We start from the raw sequence: 18,664 nt of genomic DNA, 5'->3' as shown, positions 1-18,664 counted from the left end.
GCAATTTTAGATATCTTCCTTCCGTCCATCTCGCAGCTTGTTTATTACTTTAAACAGCATAAATATTTATAGAATTCGTCGGTATTGACGTTATTTATTTTTATTTATTATCAAATTTGCTTCATGCACTATGCATCGTGGCTTATCACGAATTCATGTATTCAATTATTTAAATTGACGGCCAGGACGCTCGCTAACTCGACGTGTATACGCCAGAATAGGACCAAGGAGAAAGAAAAGATGGTAATTGACGTTGAAATGTATGTTTTTGAATAAAAATACCTACAATTTTGGCTACTTTATATTTTGTTTTCTTTAATAATATGTTAATGTTGGGACATATGCATATTTATTACCCCACTTTTGTATACTTTATCACCATTACGAATTCCAAAATTTTCAACAACCAACCTTCCATCAAGATAAGAAAATCTAACTGTCACAGTACAACTGTGCGACTGACTCCCCTTTCCCATATCAATGTCATGAAAAATGTATGAATCTTTCTTGTCGTATTCTTCAGGATTAACCTATCGGTCCTATCCGATTCTGATTTATTTTGACCGTTGGATGGATGCGGTGGGACTTGATTTTTCTCGTGCGTTCTAAATGCGGGGCCGCTTCTTCATTTCAATGTAAGAAATTCCACCATCAAAAATTTACTTCCATCGATTCTCCCGACCCCTATTAGAGGAATTTTATAATTCAAGATGCAGGTTATTTGTCTACGTACCTTCCAATAAATCTGAATAATCCAGGACCAGCGGTAAATATTTTATTCAGCGTCTGCATTACAAAGTGATTACACGAATCAATTACGGACGTTTTCCGAGATTTATTGTGATTCAAATTGTCCAAGGAAAATAGTAAAGTTAATAGCCCACTCGGTAAAATGTTATTCATTGTAAATTGTATAAATTTGAAAGTAATTAAAATACATTAGCTTTAATTGAAGCGACGCTTGTTCCAAGTGTTCTACAGACAAATTAAAATTAGTGCCAAGTGCTAATATAATATAATAAAGTGCAAAGTTAATTGAATTCAGGGAACTCGATGTCCATATATGTTTTATGTCGGCTATTGCCTTATTGGTTATTAAAAGGGTAATTAAAAATATAAGCACAGGTGTACCGGGAAATATTGCAATCGTAAAATTGATTTTAGTCGGTTGTTACCGATAAACAAATTCCGAAGATATGATCTGCAACGCCATTGAGGGTCAGATTTATGACTGATTTAATCTTTAATGTATAAGGTCTTAAAATTTAATAGTTTGTTCATTATTTATTCAGACCAAATGACACCAACAGCGCTGCCATTCCTAGAATCGTTCTTGCAACGGCTCAATATGTCAACGTCGTTGTCGACCACTTTTTCATCTTCCACATGATAATTGAAGAAGAAGTTATCCTCCTTTCGGTTTGCAAGACTACCATCCTGCTAATTCGAGCTCGTGCCAATGAGCGTGGTGAAATATATTGATTAATGTTTCACTTCATAACCAATATGAGCTTTAACCCTTTAGTACCAATGCGTACCAACTTAACAAGATTAAATCTCAAACGCTAATAACACATGCTGATATCGTGCCATTATTTAATGAGTTCCTCTAATTAAAAAATATCAAATAATCATGCTATTTATTACGTCATCTCGTTCGATAAGCTTTTTTCGCTTTGTACGTTACCTGCATACCTACCACGGCGTGCAACCCATTAACAGGATCAATTCCACCACACAATTCTCCATGATGTATCATTTTTACAGACGTCAGAGTCGAGTGTGGCAACTGAACGTTGCACTTTGTTTCCCGGTACATACATAATGTCTTTGTATTTTTTTTTCTCCCTTAATAACACACAGCACTTTTTTAATTTTAATCATTTCCTTGGGCCAATTTTCACTCTGATGTTGTTGGAATTTAACTCATTATAAAATATATTCTAAATGGCCCGACCATCTAAATGGTTACTCCGAACCGTAATTATTAGAAAGACCTAAAAGTGGTAATCTCTTTTTAAGAACTAAGTAGATTACATTTTTTGGTTTACGTCCCTAATTGTGTGCGTAGATGATACAAATTAAACTCGCTTTCTGGAAGGTTAATGTACATTTGGTTTTTTCAAAATGGGATACCGGCTGCTATTTTTTTAATGCGATAACCATTGACCACTTAGGCCAAGCTCACTCCGATTCTCACGTTTATTATAAATCCAACTAAAAAGGAAATTGCCAAAATGTGGAAACTAATTAACGCTAATCCAATATTAACTAATCCGATACGAAATTGTTCAATTTCATAGCTCGACCACCACCAGAGAGCGCCAAAATTACTTAAGAATTTAACAAGACCATAAAAAATTGTTGCATGTTTGTCTGAATTCTTTGCGATAATTAACGTCGTAAAGTCCAATTTACAGTTTCTTCGCGACGAAACTAATTCAGCCACATCCGCAAACCAAAGAGCTGCGTAGCTTTAATGTGGCAACTGCAGTTACAATAGTCGCATTAAAATCCGCATTTGCATTAGTTAACGTATTTAATGCAGTGACATTTTGAGCGGTTCGCGAGAAGAAACTAAATTTGCATATGAAATTTGATTTGTTCCCACGTTTACGTTTGCGGCCGCTTGCGCTCTGCTGCGTAAGTTTATAAATCAGGCTTAAGATAGCCGTAACGTGTACAACGTACGAATTTAATTACCCCTGACTTTTCGAAGTTGCGGCCAATAAAATCGTATGAAGTGAAATTAAGTCCAAATGAGTTTTTTTTTTACGTTTGGTGTGTGGTGTGTGAGAATTTAAATGATTTGGGGTTAATTGAGGACTCCTACTGTAAGTTTTAGTTGGATTAAATTTTTAAATAGGATGTGAGTAGGTACGGTTCAAGGTTTAGAGCGTCGAATAGAAGTGGGTTGTTTTCGCATGGCAAAACCCTATGCAGGTCGCATTGCATGTGAATAATATTCCAATTATCCTCCAATAAAATATGTAGTCATGATATAATTTGAAAAGTTTCTTGGAAATTGATATTAAATATATTACGACTTTGGAACTTATTGATGACGTACATAATATATTCATGTGATTTTATTATAAAGGTACTCTGGATACATATTTAATGGGGAGAGCTCATGGGCACCGTTAAGTTATTACACTAAAATAAAAGCTAATAAATAATGAAAGCGGAATAGTCAGTACAAGTAGTAATACGTTAAAATACTGTCTAATAATTTATTTACCGTACATCTACTCTTCCATATCAACATAAATAAATAACAAACATTGCGTATTTACATTTAATTGAATATATATTGCCTTAATTAAATTATTATGGCTGTACGGCGTAGCGAATACAATATAATAATTATATAAATACACACATCATGTCGCCATAACTAATTAACGTCAATATTATATGATTAATGTGTACTGACCGGGTTTACTCAAACCGGAGAGGTTAAACGAGACGGTTTCCTCGTTGTCTCGCTTTAATTACAAAGCCCGAACCGTCGTCCAATGCGAAATGCAGATACATTACAGCATGTCTCGTCTTCCGAAATAATATGATTATTACACATCGCCCGTGGATCCAACAGGAACACGCCGAACGTCGATAACAGGACAATGTCAACATTTCCGGTGTCAGATCTATGCTTCCGGGTCCGGCCGCCAGACTCCGGGATATCCGCGTCATTGTTGCAGCGCCACCAATCAAGGTAATTGTTCATTTTTCTCGGATCCCCTAATTGAAAACAAGTCTCTCTTATTCATCCCCCCCGCGGTGGGGGTGTTCGGGCGAGCCCGGCTTTCGCGCCGGCGTTTCCCTTATTTGGTGGATATTAACGTGATTCATATTTCTTGAACATTCCCCAGTCGCCATCAATCTTAATTTTGCGGCAGGTCCGCCTACCTTTTCAGCACCTGGAGTTTTTACCGGAACACCTGTAGTCCTGCGATCCTGGCACAACCGGCGCGCTATATACGCACCCCTTGTCGCAGCTTAAGCCATCCCCGAGGTCACATTCAGTGAAAGTGTTACATTCACACGAGCTTTTCCACATGCAACCACAATCGCTTTCGTTTACACGACGACAGCGACATCACGAACTTCCGCATGCAGTAGCGTAACCGGGAGGATGGCGCACTTAAAAAAACACCCAACTAGGCATCTCCGATTTTACAATATTTCACGAAGTCACCTTTACTTCTGAAAAGCGATAAACTTTTTCTTTATGACTTTGCACAAGTTTTTTCTAAATTCTTCCAACACCTGAACATCTGTTTTTTTTTCGATCAGTTGTAACTCTCTTATCTAGTTGCTCAAATCCGTTTCTTTCGATTTTCTTAGAATAAAACTTTATCTTATCCATTGTAACAATTGAATTTACGAGAAGAGAAGGGATTAGCTGTTGAATCCGTATCTTATTGTTAGTGATAGACTGATAGTTTAATACACTTCATGACAATTGATTGACCTCAACAATAATTTTGTGTTCTCCGGCAGCGGTGCATTTCTGGAAAATATGCTATTGTTATTTATCAATTTAAACGAAATGATGCAACCGAGGAAAATTTTAGCAAGTTTTGATGCGCGTAAAATTTCCTGGACATTGTTATCTCAGTGGCTCATATACAAGAGTGGCGACAACTGGGTGACCTGTCCAATTAATATTATTGTATTTTTTGCATGAGATGGTGTACTTGTAATAAGATTTCTCTTACGATTACATCTGGTGAGTGGAGATCAGAAATTTGTATGGTGGGCAATAGGAAAAGGTTTCAGAGTAATTTCGCCAGAGCATGAAAAGTTTTGGTTATACCTAGTTAAAGAGAGGACAAAACGGCAACAATTCTCAATTGTGACAAGAATTAGATTAAATAAAAATCTAACATTTTTGGTGTTTACTATTTTTTTGAGGCAATAAGATGATTTTGGAAATTTGGGTGTTTCACTGCATTATCTTCCTATTTTCATAGTGTAAGAAAAAGAAAAATATCTGGTGTAAGATGTCGATTCTATTCTTTTCCAACAAACACGAGAAGTTTTTATCGGTCGATCTTTGGTTTAGATGAAAAACCTAATCTTTCTCGTGTAACTGAAAACTTACCGGATTGGCTTTGTGGAAAAGAAAGGCGACCAAACTGTTACCATTAAAAATGCATGGAATGAAATACCACAGAATTTACTAGACTTTACTGCCAAGTAGGGTATTTGAAGTAATCAATAAGGGTGGATCCGACACACATCATTAAATTTTCATTTCTCGACGATTATTCTTTAAAATAGTATAGAACCTTTTTTCCCAGAATGTTCTGGTTTTATCACTGAAACAAGTCGTACGTGTTAAAAATATAATCTGTCATGAAGCTGTCTTTAAAAAAATTAGATTCCGAAAAACGATCTAAGATCTTCCTCAGTGGTGCAATTTTGATTAATTTAAATATACATACGATGCCAAAAAAAAAAAATATTGATAAGTTCGATTAATTGTTCCAAATAGTAGGTATCTTCGCTAATAATAAATATTTATTATATTTTTCACAAAACATCCAAACTTACTATTGGATGGACCAACCAACACCATCCACATGTTTTATTTTGTTTTGTCTGTTTTCACTTCATTTTGAAGCTTTCCGTTTAATGCACTGTTTTTTGTTTTTCGTTCAAATTCTTGTGTATAAGCAGATGCATACCTACATCGACACAGGTCAGTGCTAACTGTTTGTAAGAAAGCACAAGAATTTGAAAGAAAAAAACAAAAAACAGTGTAGTTACTCAATTCGAATAATTAGGACTTCATTTTTAAGTAAGAATTTGGACATTGGCCATAAATTTATTGGTCTTGAGCTTTCCCGTCTCTATTATTAAGATTATTGGTCCTCACAAGATAGAAGAACATCTTCTTGGACTTTTCACATACTTACAAAACATTTCTTCAAATTTTTTACAAGTTTAGAAACTTTTTCTTAAAGCACATTATACTTTGTCCAGCGAGAGATTGGGAGATTTTAAATAGTATTAAATTAACCCAACACTACAAAATGCACTTGAATACATTAATTGGAGCATAATTTCAGGGCAAAAATATTACTTTTATCTTTTATCTTCAACTGCAGCAAAAGAAAATAAACGAGCACAAAAAGACTTACTTCTTTTCTTAATGATATAATCTACTATTTTTAAGATTTTGCCTAAACGAACACGAAAAATGTTCAATATTCGTGCGCTGTCACTTTTCAGGTGTTCGGCCTGTTTTGCATCACTCGGCTAACGCCTCCTGCTTCAAATTTCGGGCTCATACCTGAAAAGTCATCTGACAGCGCACTTATATCGAAAATAACATTAACAGTCGCAGTAATCCGGATTCTTTGATAATCCGGATGATGTGTGTTTTTATTAGTCCGGATTATCGAGTCTATACTGTATTTCAAATTTTACGTGCGCTAGGTACTACTTCCTCTACGTAGAATTTAGTGGTTTTTATGTCAACCAATCTCTCGCTGGACGAACTTTACTTAATAAACACCAACACGGCCGTATTATTATAATGTTCGTCTTAGAATAACATAAAAAATGTTACTCTTTGAAAACATCTACCTACCCACGAAGTTAACTAAATTATAGTAAGTGTAATGGTAAGCACGCAGTTATTAAGTAACTTGGCGTCTGGTTGCCGATTTTCCAGTTCCGCCGCCGTTCCCGTGTCCGGCGAGCTTTTATCAACAATTTATTTGCAGATCGAGTGCCGTCGCGAGAAAACGTGATCTCGAATCGCCATTATCGGCGTTTGCATTTTAATTATAATTATTAGATAAGTTTGAGTTGTTGGCCTCGGGTGCTAGCAGACGTGATCCTCGCCGTTGTTTTTCCTGACAGGGTAATAATCGCAAAAAAGGCGAGAAATTAAAGTTAGCGTTCATTGCGGGAATAAATGTCGAGCCGATGGATAAATTCTAGTTAAGGAGGTGTATAATCTTTTTATTATTTAAGAAGAGCGCAATAAAAAATGTGAAGGTAAGGCCGTTATGAGGTAATAAATCTCCGGTTGCATACTGAGACTTGTAAGGTGGTAATTAACTTATTATTGAGTTGAATGTGGTAGCACTTAGTCTAATGCAAAAATGTTAGTCTAGATTATTTTAAACTCGGGGTGAAAACGCCCACTTTGTTTTCACAAAGATGAAATATGAAAGGCGTGTTTAAGCGATCAAATCCCCGCATTTATTATACTTAATTACTGATACAAATTATATGGAACATAATAAATTAGATACGTAAGTATTATTTAATTATATATTCTCGTTGTTGTAGTGTTTCTTTTTTACAGTAACTCGATTTCCTCACATCCTATTACTGGCCATAATTAAATTTAATTATATAGATACAATTGATACGATCTGTACAACCGAAGAATAAAAGTAATTATCGAAGGAAATGATTTTTTTCCTGATGGGACCTTTAGATAAATGCAAAACACATTCGGTCAGATGGAGAGCGTGTGCGGTGTGCTTTTTCAAACAAAACTCATTATTCGAGGTGCAAAACGGAATATACATAACACGTTTTATACATTTAATATACAAAAGTAAACTTAAGTTTCTGCATATAAAACGCGTTTAGCAAATAAGCTTTATAAAATGAACATATTTTCATTCGTTTGAAGTGCTGGAAGCGACTATTTTAATTTTAACACTCCCTCCAAAGTAGACACTGCTAATTTCGGTTTAAAGGTGAAATGTGAATTATTTACTGTTTTAAAAGTAAAATACAATTTCAACCTGCATCTCGTATGAATTTTCCCCGGATCACTTGTTTATTCATACTTTTATAATTTGTCGGTTTGTGTAAGAACCCCCCTGCTTTAATAAACATAAATTATTTTGTCTCCGGTTGTGTGTTGCATATTCATTCGTTACACTAAAAGAGATGAACACTTGCATCATCTCTTAATTTTATTCCACTACAAATTATCTACGAAAGTGCACGACTAATACATTTGAAAATACTCCGGATTAAATATTTTACGATTCTCTACCGCCGTAAATATTTTCCTTTGTTGAAAAATGCAACGATCCTGTTGATAAGGTAAATTGACAATAATAAGTGAACACAAGGAAACGATAACTACTTGTTTTAATTGATTCATTTCACACTAATGTTATAATTAATTAGTGATAATAATTATAGACTAGATCGCGATAAAGGTGACAATAATTACTGCAAAAAAAAATTTTTTTTTCGAAACTCGGGAAAAATAATAGAAACTGTATGGAAATGCGCACAAATCACACAATAAAATAACCACTTGCTTTCTCTTTCATTTTTATAATAAAAATAATACAAGTGCATTTCTCAAGTGAGTGCAGTTAAATCGTTTCTGTTAAAAGCTTTGATGGGATGTAAAGTTCATTAGTGGTTGCTGTATATGTTACAATAGATGGCTAAAACATTGAAACGTTAAATAATTTTACATCTGAAACTGTAGGTTTGTGTTCAGACGGCTTTTGCATGGCGAATCGTATTGCATGTGAAGGTAGTGTTCAATTATCTTGCAATGAAATATTTACCATTATACATCAGTTACAAAATTTCTTGGAACTTGATAATGAATATATCATGATTTACAACAGTGAAATTTATTGACAACCCACACAATATATATTCATGGAATTTTATTATAAGATGTTTCGTTTATAAATTTAATATAAACACTCACTCCACTCATTGTTCATGTTTTCATGTCTTTTGATCAAAGATGTGATGAATATTAAACGAATAAACATCTATCAGTTAATTCATCTTTGTTTAATAAAGTCGTTTACTTGCAGCAGTTGAAGTATTAAAAATTAAGTTAATGGACTTTCGTACAAAGAACAATACGACTGAAAATGAAAATGTAATAAAAATTCGTGTAATTTTTTTTTTGTAATTAGAAACATATTTGATAAGAGTAGTGCATTGAATAGTTTGGTTGACGCAATCCAGAAAAGAGATTGGAGGAAGAAAATTTTGTTTGTAACGTGTGGAATGGATTGTTTTCGTTTTGTCGTAAGATACGAGTTGCCTTTTGGTGGTACGCGAACCCCTACGGAGCTCGCGACGATGATCTAAGGCTAAGGGATTTCTGTCAGAAGTTTTTAATGGCGTCTTACTCAGAAGAATTACTCATTTGTGACACAAATGCGTCTAAGGGATTTCCAACACCTCTTATGTTGCTCAACACATTTACCGACTAGCTCTAGTTTTTGAAAATGCTTGTGTGTAATTAAATTAAAGAGAAGAAAAACAGTTTGAGCAAAGTAAAAAATAAAATGTGTCTACAACAACGAAAACAGAAAATTTTGCTAAATTTCATAAATAATTATTGTACCTCTGTAGCCATATTAGAATTCAATTTTTTTTCTTGAGATAAACAACAGAATAAAATGTGAAAAATAGAAAATATACCAAAGTATAAAACAAGTGTTCTTAAGAAGTGAATACATTTTAAGTGTTTCAATGAAAGATTGTACCCTCTTTCTTCTTTGTAAACATTAGAGAAGAAATTATACTACATAATTCTAACAAGAAGGCATACATTTTTTTCTATTCTGTTTTCTACACTTATCCTCTTAACCTTTTGACGTCTCCACTTCTTCAAACTCGGTATTATTTTTTTCGGATTGTAATCTTCTTGTTGTCTTTAACTTCTTCAATGTCTCTTTTCCTCTAAGTCCTTCTTACTCTTCAGACATTTTTAATCGTTTCTTGTTCTTTTTTTTTCTTTGACAGTGTCTGCGGGTTCATCTTTAACCTAATGACGTCGTAAATAATATTCTGGTCAGAACAGAATTGGATTTAAATGTAATTTTAATGCCTAAGAAACGTTTTAAATGTGTACTGTAGTGCCAAGCAATAATAATCAGTGAGTCAAGCGATTTGCGTCCTGGAATGTTTGCCCTTCCAGGCACATACATATCTTTAATATTTTCTCTTATTCTTCCTTCTCTCTTAATATTTCTTCGCCGTGGAGTGTTCAATGTTTTGCCGTCTTCAATTTTTTTCCTAGATTATTAGGTACCAAGTTGTGTTTCTACTATGATGCTTAATGACAAGATAGTTTAAGTGAGAAAATTTCTATCGACTTTGTTCTTTCTTAGTCCCCGATCATACACCTTAATTATCCCTTAGGTACTTTTTTCTTCTTGCTATAAACTCTTCGACTTTCAGTATTCGCCAGTTGACGGTCTTTAACCAATTGGCATCTTGGATAAGAACTTCTAGGTATAAGAATTTTTCGAGTTTTACCAAGTTTCGTTCACATTATAATAATTAATCAATCAATAACTCACGAGACTGGTTTTCTAACTCGATGTGTTTTTGTATTTTGCAGCACATCTTAAATGTTTTTCTTTATTGTAACAAATAATTCTTCTGCTAGCACCAAAGAATTTTAACGCTTCGTAAAAACGTTGATTGTCACCTTTCAAAACGGTAGTAAACCTAAGAAATCTTCTAGTTTCTACAAAGTTCACTTACGTTGATTATGATTATTATTGTTGATCATTCCAAATCATTACTATTCCAACAAATTGATCATCTCTTCTCTTCTAAAACACACCTTAGTATCTTTGTTTCTTCTTCTCTACTCCTCTCGTTGGACATTTCTGCAAGGGCACATCTACTCCTGAGCGCTTTTTGCGCTGTGTCAACCAGCAATCGTTTTTAGTTTTCTGAAGCGGATCGAGTCTAAGAAAGCTCCTCGTCTGAAGCAAGTTGCTGTTGCGCTCGAGCTTTTTGGTGTTTCGGCAATTAATCGCCGATCCACGCGACTAGTTCAGGTGAAAATTGTAGAATTTCATAATCACGTACACAGTTCGCGCTGTGTAATTAAACGGCTAATTAATGGTTTTCCGAATTTGCCGTTTAAAATGTTTGCAGCGTTTTACCGGTGGTGGTGTGGTGTGTGTTTTTCGAGTGCTTTGTGACGCCCATGGTGCGAGAGCCAACTGTGTTGTGTACGCTCTGACACCTGTTATTTTCAATTTTCCGTGTTATTTTGCGCCTCTGATTGCGGAATGTAAAATTACATGAATGGTTTGATTAATTGTTTTTGTTTATCGCCGTAATTACTCCTCTTTGTAATATTTGGAATTATTTTCGACAATTGTTTCACTATCGATAGGTTAACCGCTACCTGATGCTGCGGCTGTGTGGGAGTTTATCCGATTGCATTTCAATTTTGCCCGCTCCATCGATGCGTGTCCCGCCGGAATGGGTAGTACACCCCGTGCACTGCCGTCTTGGCTCTCCGCACCCGCCCCGGAGACGGCGGAACGCGCCGGAATTGAACACCGGAAACCGGTGAGAAGAGTCGAGAGCTCTGGGCCGCGATTTTTGCCCAGGAAAAAGAGACTCTTGTAAATCCGTCGTTATCTTGATGCGAAATTAGCAGAACAATGACCAATCGGATGAAAACAGGAAGAGCCATCTCCCGACTTATCTGGAGGATCGTGATATCGTTAAATATATTTAACTGTACTCAATACCGTATCGTTAGCATAAATTAAATCGGTGAATAATAATAGGGACGGTAAGAGTGGCACACCGGAAGCTATAAAACAATTTAATAACATATTTAAGTGGCAATGCTGAAATCTGAAACAATAGATGTGTTTTGTTCTGAGGCAGATGTCCGCACCGTTTAATAATACTGAATATAATACTGGTGTATATTACTCTGAATGGATTTATTTACTGCGTATTGTTTGTCAGAATAATAAATGAGTATTTTATATGGAAGGATGTTAGAATTTAAATTAATTCTGGACGATTGTAAAAACACTCTGTTTCGCTGGATCGCTCAATGCAACGATATTCACATCATCTGCCGGCTGTATTGTTCGGAATCTAATCTACCCTCTCGTTACCCCTAAATTCCACATTCTACACTGAATCCTGACCGAATAACACGATCTGTTTAAAAATTGGGTGGTCGGTTCGAATCGTACAATTTTATTCAAAGAGAGTACAAATTAATCCTAACTGTTCAAAGACATTGATTTAATTCAATCAAAGAGTTTTTTGTGTAGAACTATCCGTTTCAAATGCCCCGAGTGGAACATTAGTCTTGCATTTCAACGTCGTGTAAAAGTGCAAGTAATGTTAGGATCACAACAAACTGACCGCAAACGCCAGACACGATTTTAGATAAATACATTTGTGGCGAGTTTGTTCCAATTTGTTTTTTTTTTCTGACAAAAAAATATTCAATGATTCGTTATTTACAGCAAGATTTCCCAAACTGTTTAGATAGGAAGGATTCTTCAACCAGAAAAAAAATACATGCTTAATTTTTTTTTTACACTAACGTTATGGCAATATTATGCTATTTTGGGCGGAGATAAACTAATAAAAATATTGTAGCTTCCTCCGGGAGCATAAGATAACCGTGGCGGAGCTTAGTTTGAAAAACTCCAGTTAGAGCACGCTGATTGCAAGTTTGAAACTTGTTTTTTTTTATTTCTGAAAGAACGAAAGTTACAAAATATTAAAAGATCCGTTCGAAAATTTGTCTTGGTACGTTATTACCAAATTGACCGGCAAATCTTCTCATTGTTGCATTTTATTGTCAACAAGATATTTCATTGTAAAAATGGTTCACAAACATAGATACATATATGATTTCTAAACTTAAGGATTATCTCTAGCAAAAGTTTATTCGATGCATACGTCATTATTTAAATAAATTCTTAGTATTTGGCATGTTGAGGAATAATTTTTAAAGTAAAAAAAACTATTGAAAAGCCATTAGATCATAATAGGTCTATGTTATAGACAAAATCTTTGGAAGAAACATAGTATAACGTTTAGACATAGGATTTAAACACCTATTAACAAATTGATCTCCACCAAGAATCTTCTACTTAATTCATTTAGACTCATGTCAAGACTCAGACATGAAGCATAGCTCAGCAATACAAGTTTGTGCTTATGATTTATAAAACAATACTCGTATATCTAATGTCATAAAGAATTTGATTTGATTTATACGCATAGTAAATGAACGCGTTAAATAAATCATCATAAAAAACCTAAATTTTTGTTCACTAAAAAACCTTCAGGAGGACCTTTCGGCTAGAACATGACAGTCATGACGACCTTTCGGCTAGAACATGACAGTCATGACTCATGACACTAATAAGAATAAGGTATTTGGTAATATGAATTTCAAAATGTGTTGTTTTATTCTTTTAAGACATCGCTTCCTTGTTATTCTGTTGCAGTAAATGGGCGATATAATACTGCATGTTTCAAAAAATGTATGCTCAGGAGCAATTATGGAAAACGTGCGGCCCTTTACATTATTAATTATCATACATAACCACAGATTAAGATTCAGATAACCTAACTTTGGATTTGGAAATTACTGTGTTATTGTCAAATATTAGACTCATTCACATAGGAACCATTCTCATGCTGAAAGTGTAGAACATCTGTATGAGTCCGTCTTTTCGTTACTTCATGATAATTCGTGCTGGATGATCCATGTCACGCCTTAAGTTTTATAATCTTCTGCCTTTTACAACCGTTCTTGAACAGACACTTTTGGAAACATGGTACCTACTAATTGATAATACATATTAAAAAAAATCTAATTTCCCATAAAATGACTTTTTAACTCGACTTTAAACCTCTTTTAATTTCAAGACAAATCGACAACTTCAGATTTGGAATAAACAAAATGTAAGAAATGCCTCAAAAATTGACAGAACTTTTTAAAAGAAATTCCGTTGGAAGCTAATCAAATTTATTCTATTTTTTCTACAATGTTTGCGATATTGATGAGTTGATGACATATGAAGTTTAAGGAAAGGGAAAGTGTCGTTTTTGGCGAAATCAAAAACAGCACAGCCTCTATTTGTAACGTAAAAATTTCGTGTTTTTGTTGCTATAAGCCCCGGCCAAGAGGGGATAGATTGGTGAGAACCACTTGATATATGGCACCATAGATATTTATTTAAATTCTTCCACATTTACTTAATTTTAATTGCCAATCCGCTGCAGGAAAAACAAGCTATAATGTTTAAACTTACAAACGCAGCAAACCTGTTTTCTATCAATAAAACTAAATTAACAGCACACGTAAACTCACGACTCGAACGGCGGACATAACAAGATCACAATGTAAATTTTTACTAATTATCTTTTATGTTGTTTTTATATTACATCTTAAATTACACGAAGCGGTGATTGCCTAGACGCACCGGTTTCAAACCGAAGAGCAAATTTGCTCCGATGATATCTCGGCGTGTTTGTCATTTTGACAAATGTGGAAAGCCATGGCGTTAAATAAATAATTACCGGTTGTTTTCTTGCAGGTAAGGAAGTTGTTGGAAGTTAATGAAGCGTCGATCCGCCATGTAAAAGTCCGAACCGCAAATACGTTTTCCCGTTATTCAAATTTGTTTGTAATGTATTAAAGCCGCTGCAATAAGATGTTGATTCTGCTTCATCTGCTGGAAGTTTTCCATTAGTTGGCTTCCTAAGAAACGCACAGGGCCGTACAATGCACGTCTTTGAACTCGCAATACATGAGACAAGTTACTTAAGTCTTACCAATCAAGGAATCTAAATATATTCCTCAACATATCATTATTGTCAATTTAGACATAAATGACCGTTCGTCTGGCCGGATAGTTGATAAATGTATATGATTGTAAATAGAAGTCGAGCTGCATGCAGAGAAAGGTACGTGCCACCGTTCTCAACAACCACTTGGTGGGTGGCTTGACTCACGACTCAAATATGGCTTCGTAATAAAATATAAACAAACGAAACAAAGAGGAAAGCGACAATTTCAGCTTGTCGCGTTAATTCGCACTATTATGCGTTATCGCCCGTCCGCGTAGGTATCACGGAAAATGTTCATTTTTTGAAAAGCGAACGCATAATTTGCATCGTACCCCGTACGTCACGAGCTGCGGAAAAATATAAATTTTTGTTATGCGGTACATATTTTGATGGCCACTTTCGGTACGAAAGCCTCATTTTCGTTTGCCATTCTAAAGTCTGTTATGCTCTAAGTATTATTATATTCTATAATAATAATAACAATAATCGTAAACGCCGCGACGAATAACAATAATCATAACAATAACCATTCGTAAGACATGTATACGACTCTTGGGAGTTTCATTAGTTCAATCACGTGCCGTTGGCGCTGGTGTCAAGTTGCCGGCGAGAATATATTTAGCCGAATGTTAATGTAAATGAACTTACTGGGCCGTATTATTATATTGCCCGCGTTTATTAAGAAAACTTTTAATTATTCAAACAGTTGTACGTATTTCAGATAAGGACTCTCTCTCTTAAAGAATATTAATTATTGCCGCCGTGTTCCCGACTGTTTCGTTCCACAAAGGACCACCCCTTCGACTTTTCGATAGCACATTTTCAACAACTACAACAATCCAATTAGTTCCATTAGCTGCTGCCGCTTCACTTTCTCGACCAACTTCCTTCGCAGTTATCCGTTTTGCGTCTTCCCCGCTGACCAAAACGGCAGCAGAATTGCACTTTTATCCGGTGAGTGGTCTCGCAACTTCTTCCACATGTTTTATCTTGACACCCGAATTAGATCGAGACTTTTCCGAGGAGATGCGCTTCCTAATAATTTGGTCCCACCGTGTCCCACTTGGTTCCCACTTGTTCAAATTTATCTCGCAGGTAATTAAATTAATCTCACGTGTTGGTAAATCATATTTTTCTTTCTTGGTCGGTGGAGATGTTGCGGAGGGGAACGTGCCGCGGTTCTCGACGTGTTGTGGTCTAGTTGTTTTCAATAAAAAGATGTTAATCGTTGTTTGTCTTGCCACATCTTTAAAAATTCAAATATTCAAATGAAATATTTATTTCGTCTACGTTCATCCACTGTTGGCAGTGATGGTCTGTGTGACGTGCCGGTATTTCATTCTGATTGGGATAGATTGCTTGGAATTTTATGAATTTATTGTTGTAATATATTCTTAATTAATTCTGTAGTTACATCGCCGTACATATACATATAATATTAATATACAACCAGTAAATCATTTTAAATAATGCCGCTTATTAATAACTCGAGTATAAGCTACCGTTTAATGGGTTCTGTGCTTATATTATTCCCAAAAATAATATTTCACTGTAATTACACTACGCACATATATTTATGTGCAAAATAAACTTGTTTATGAAATCTGCCTGGCGCCAAGAAGGGTCAAAATACCAATACATTTTCTTCCTATACGTTCTTGTAAATATCTAAATAAATTTACATTGAAACCATATTCACTTAAATTATTTCTCGTTTACGTTGCATATTTTAATTAATATTTCTGCCCACGTGTTATATTTAGCCCACAGCAAACGATTTTTACAATCCCCCTATCCTACACTTCTTTGGCTACTTTGCACAACAATTCATGACTCACGACTGTTATACACAACATTACTTTTGACGGCGCGGCGTTGTGTTCATGTTTTCGCTGTGTTTTATCGAGAAACAACGGCTTCTTGAAGCCCCCAAGAACTGTAACAATCATATTTTTGTCGCGCCATTTTCCCCAATTACCGAGGGCCCGACCAGTCACTATCTTTTACGACAGCATTAACTGCAGTGATAGTGTAGTCTTAACTACACCGTCGGAAGAGGTTTGCTCGTTATAGCTATGCACAATATAGCCCCAGTATTACTATTCCAAAGGGTTCGAGATAAGTGTGAACTCATCCAGGACTGGAAGGGTGGCGGATCCGGTCCCCATCGTCGCGTCTTTGATGAGGAATAACACGCAAGTGAACCTTCGAAGGTCGGCGGAGTCACCGGAGAGTGATCGATTGTGTTGTTGAGGTGGTGGAAGAGATCACAAACTTCTTGGGTCGTGTGGAGATTTATTAAATTTGGTCGCATCGGTGTGAATTTTTAATAATGAGAAACCCGTGCGTCGATGGCGTTGTAAGTTAATTAATCTATCAATCAGTTAGGGATCGGAGTGCTCTTTAATGCATTTCAGTCTGTAGCGTGTGCTGTGCACTCTGAATAATTTACTAAACATTAGCACTCCGCCATCGGCCGTAACCATAAACGCTCTCCAGTGACTCCGTTTACACGGTTTACACGACGTTCGCACCGCCGCCTCCGACGGCACGTACGAATCCTCCGCCAAGCTTTGATCTCGATGACAATATGACGACGGCCAGAAACTCGCAATGGAGGGAGTATTGTGTTTTGCCGGTGCAACGCAGCTCCGAGCCAGATCCTGATTATTTTCTTGTGTGATCCTTTCCGGTTCCACTGCAACTTTCTTGCGTCTCAATCTGAACGTGGTTTCTCGGATAGATCAATAATTTGCATTTTCAATCCTTTCAAATGAATCTGGATAGTTAACGCTTTTTTTTTCAATTCCAGTAATCCCGCCAAGAAGAATTTTTCCTTAAATTTCTTTTCTACCAGATTTTTAGAGCCACCATAAGAATTAAATTTAACGTGATTATTTATTTACATACTCTAGATATAAGACTACCCTTGGAAAACACAAGACACTTAAAAATCAAGAAACATCTTATACACCACAAATATCCAAGATAATTCCAGACTTTTTCAAAAAAATTCAGTAAAATTATTTGGAAACACTTATTCGATTTATTTTTTATATCATCGTCATGAGTTATGGTTCAAAGTTCACTGTACTGAAACTTATCTTTCTTGTGCACTCCGTTAGCGCCATACCGTCCATGAAACCAAGGATATCCGCAATGGGCGCGCTTTCCTCTGGGCTCTGGGAACGAAGTACGGAAGGGTAAAGGCCTTCTTCTAGGTTAGGTTGGGGCATTTGCATAGAATATTATAGGGAGTTTCGTCTTCTTCGTAAGATAATCTTCAAGAAGTATGATGTCGAACCAGTCACGTAAAGATACTTCCTAAGACGGCAGTGGCCTGTCATCCATCTTCTTCCCGCTCTGATTTTTGGTCAGCTTAATTCCAGAATGTCCTTTTTTTCTGACGGGTTTTCCATGAACCTTCCGGTTATTTCAATGCATGGACTTTCGTCTAAGTCAGTTCAGTAGAATTTGCCTCAAAAGCCTTATATGAAACTTCGAAGGTATTGTGATCCAGTTGGCCCCAAAATCCATAGACCTTGAGCTCTCACTAAGACAAATATTCCCACATAGAAATACCTATTCCAATTGATGCAGTTTCAGAAGAGTTATCGTTAACCAAAGAATTGCGTATTTTTGCAAAACCACTGATTCCATTTTTTTCAGAAAAAAACTGGTGCATTTTTGGAAACGTTATCGTGAACGAAAAAAATTCCACAGACAGAGAAACAAACACATGCACAACCACCAGGCAGAAAATCACTTCTATTTACGTTTGAGGATAGGACGCTCAGACCCTAACCCTCTCAACCCTCGTATCATTCTTGAATTTCCTCATGGAACATGGAAGTAAAAAAATTAGTTGGTTTCACTTTTCTCTAACATGAATTTATTTAAAAGTATCCAAACAATGTAAATTTTGCATTAAAAAAAAACATAAGAAGTTGGGGGAGGGGGATTGCCTCACACTCCGGTGGAGTGGTAAAAGAACGAACACTGTCCGAGTATTGTTGAGTTTATGAACACACCTGTCATTTTAGCATTT

General features: G+C 35.7%; 1 protein-coding gene across 3 annotated transcripts in view; it reads left to right on the top strand.

Annotated features, from left to right (window-relative positions):
* LOC138141449 (protein bric-a-brac 1-like) overlaps positions 1–18,664 on the top strand; it is a 289,292-nt gene that overhangs the window by 221,413 nt on the left and 49,215 nt on the right. The window lies entirely within an intron of this gene.

The sequence above is a fragment of the Tenebrio molitor genome, chromosome 1, assembly GCF_963966145.1.
Source record: "Tenebrio molitor chromosome 1, icTenMoli1.1, whole genome shotgun sequence".
Lineage (NCBI taxonomy): Eukaryota > Metazoa > Arthropoda > Insecta > Coleoptera > Tenebrionidae > Tenebrio > Tenebrio molitor.
The sequence above is the reverse complement of the archived record's forward strand: the minus strand, read 5'-3'. Positions and strand labels throughout refer to the sequence as shown.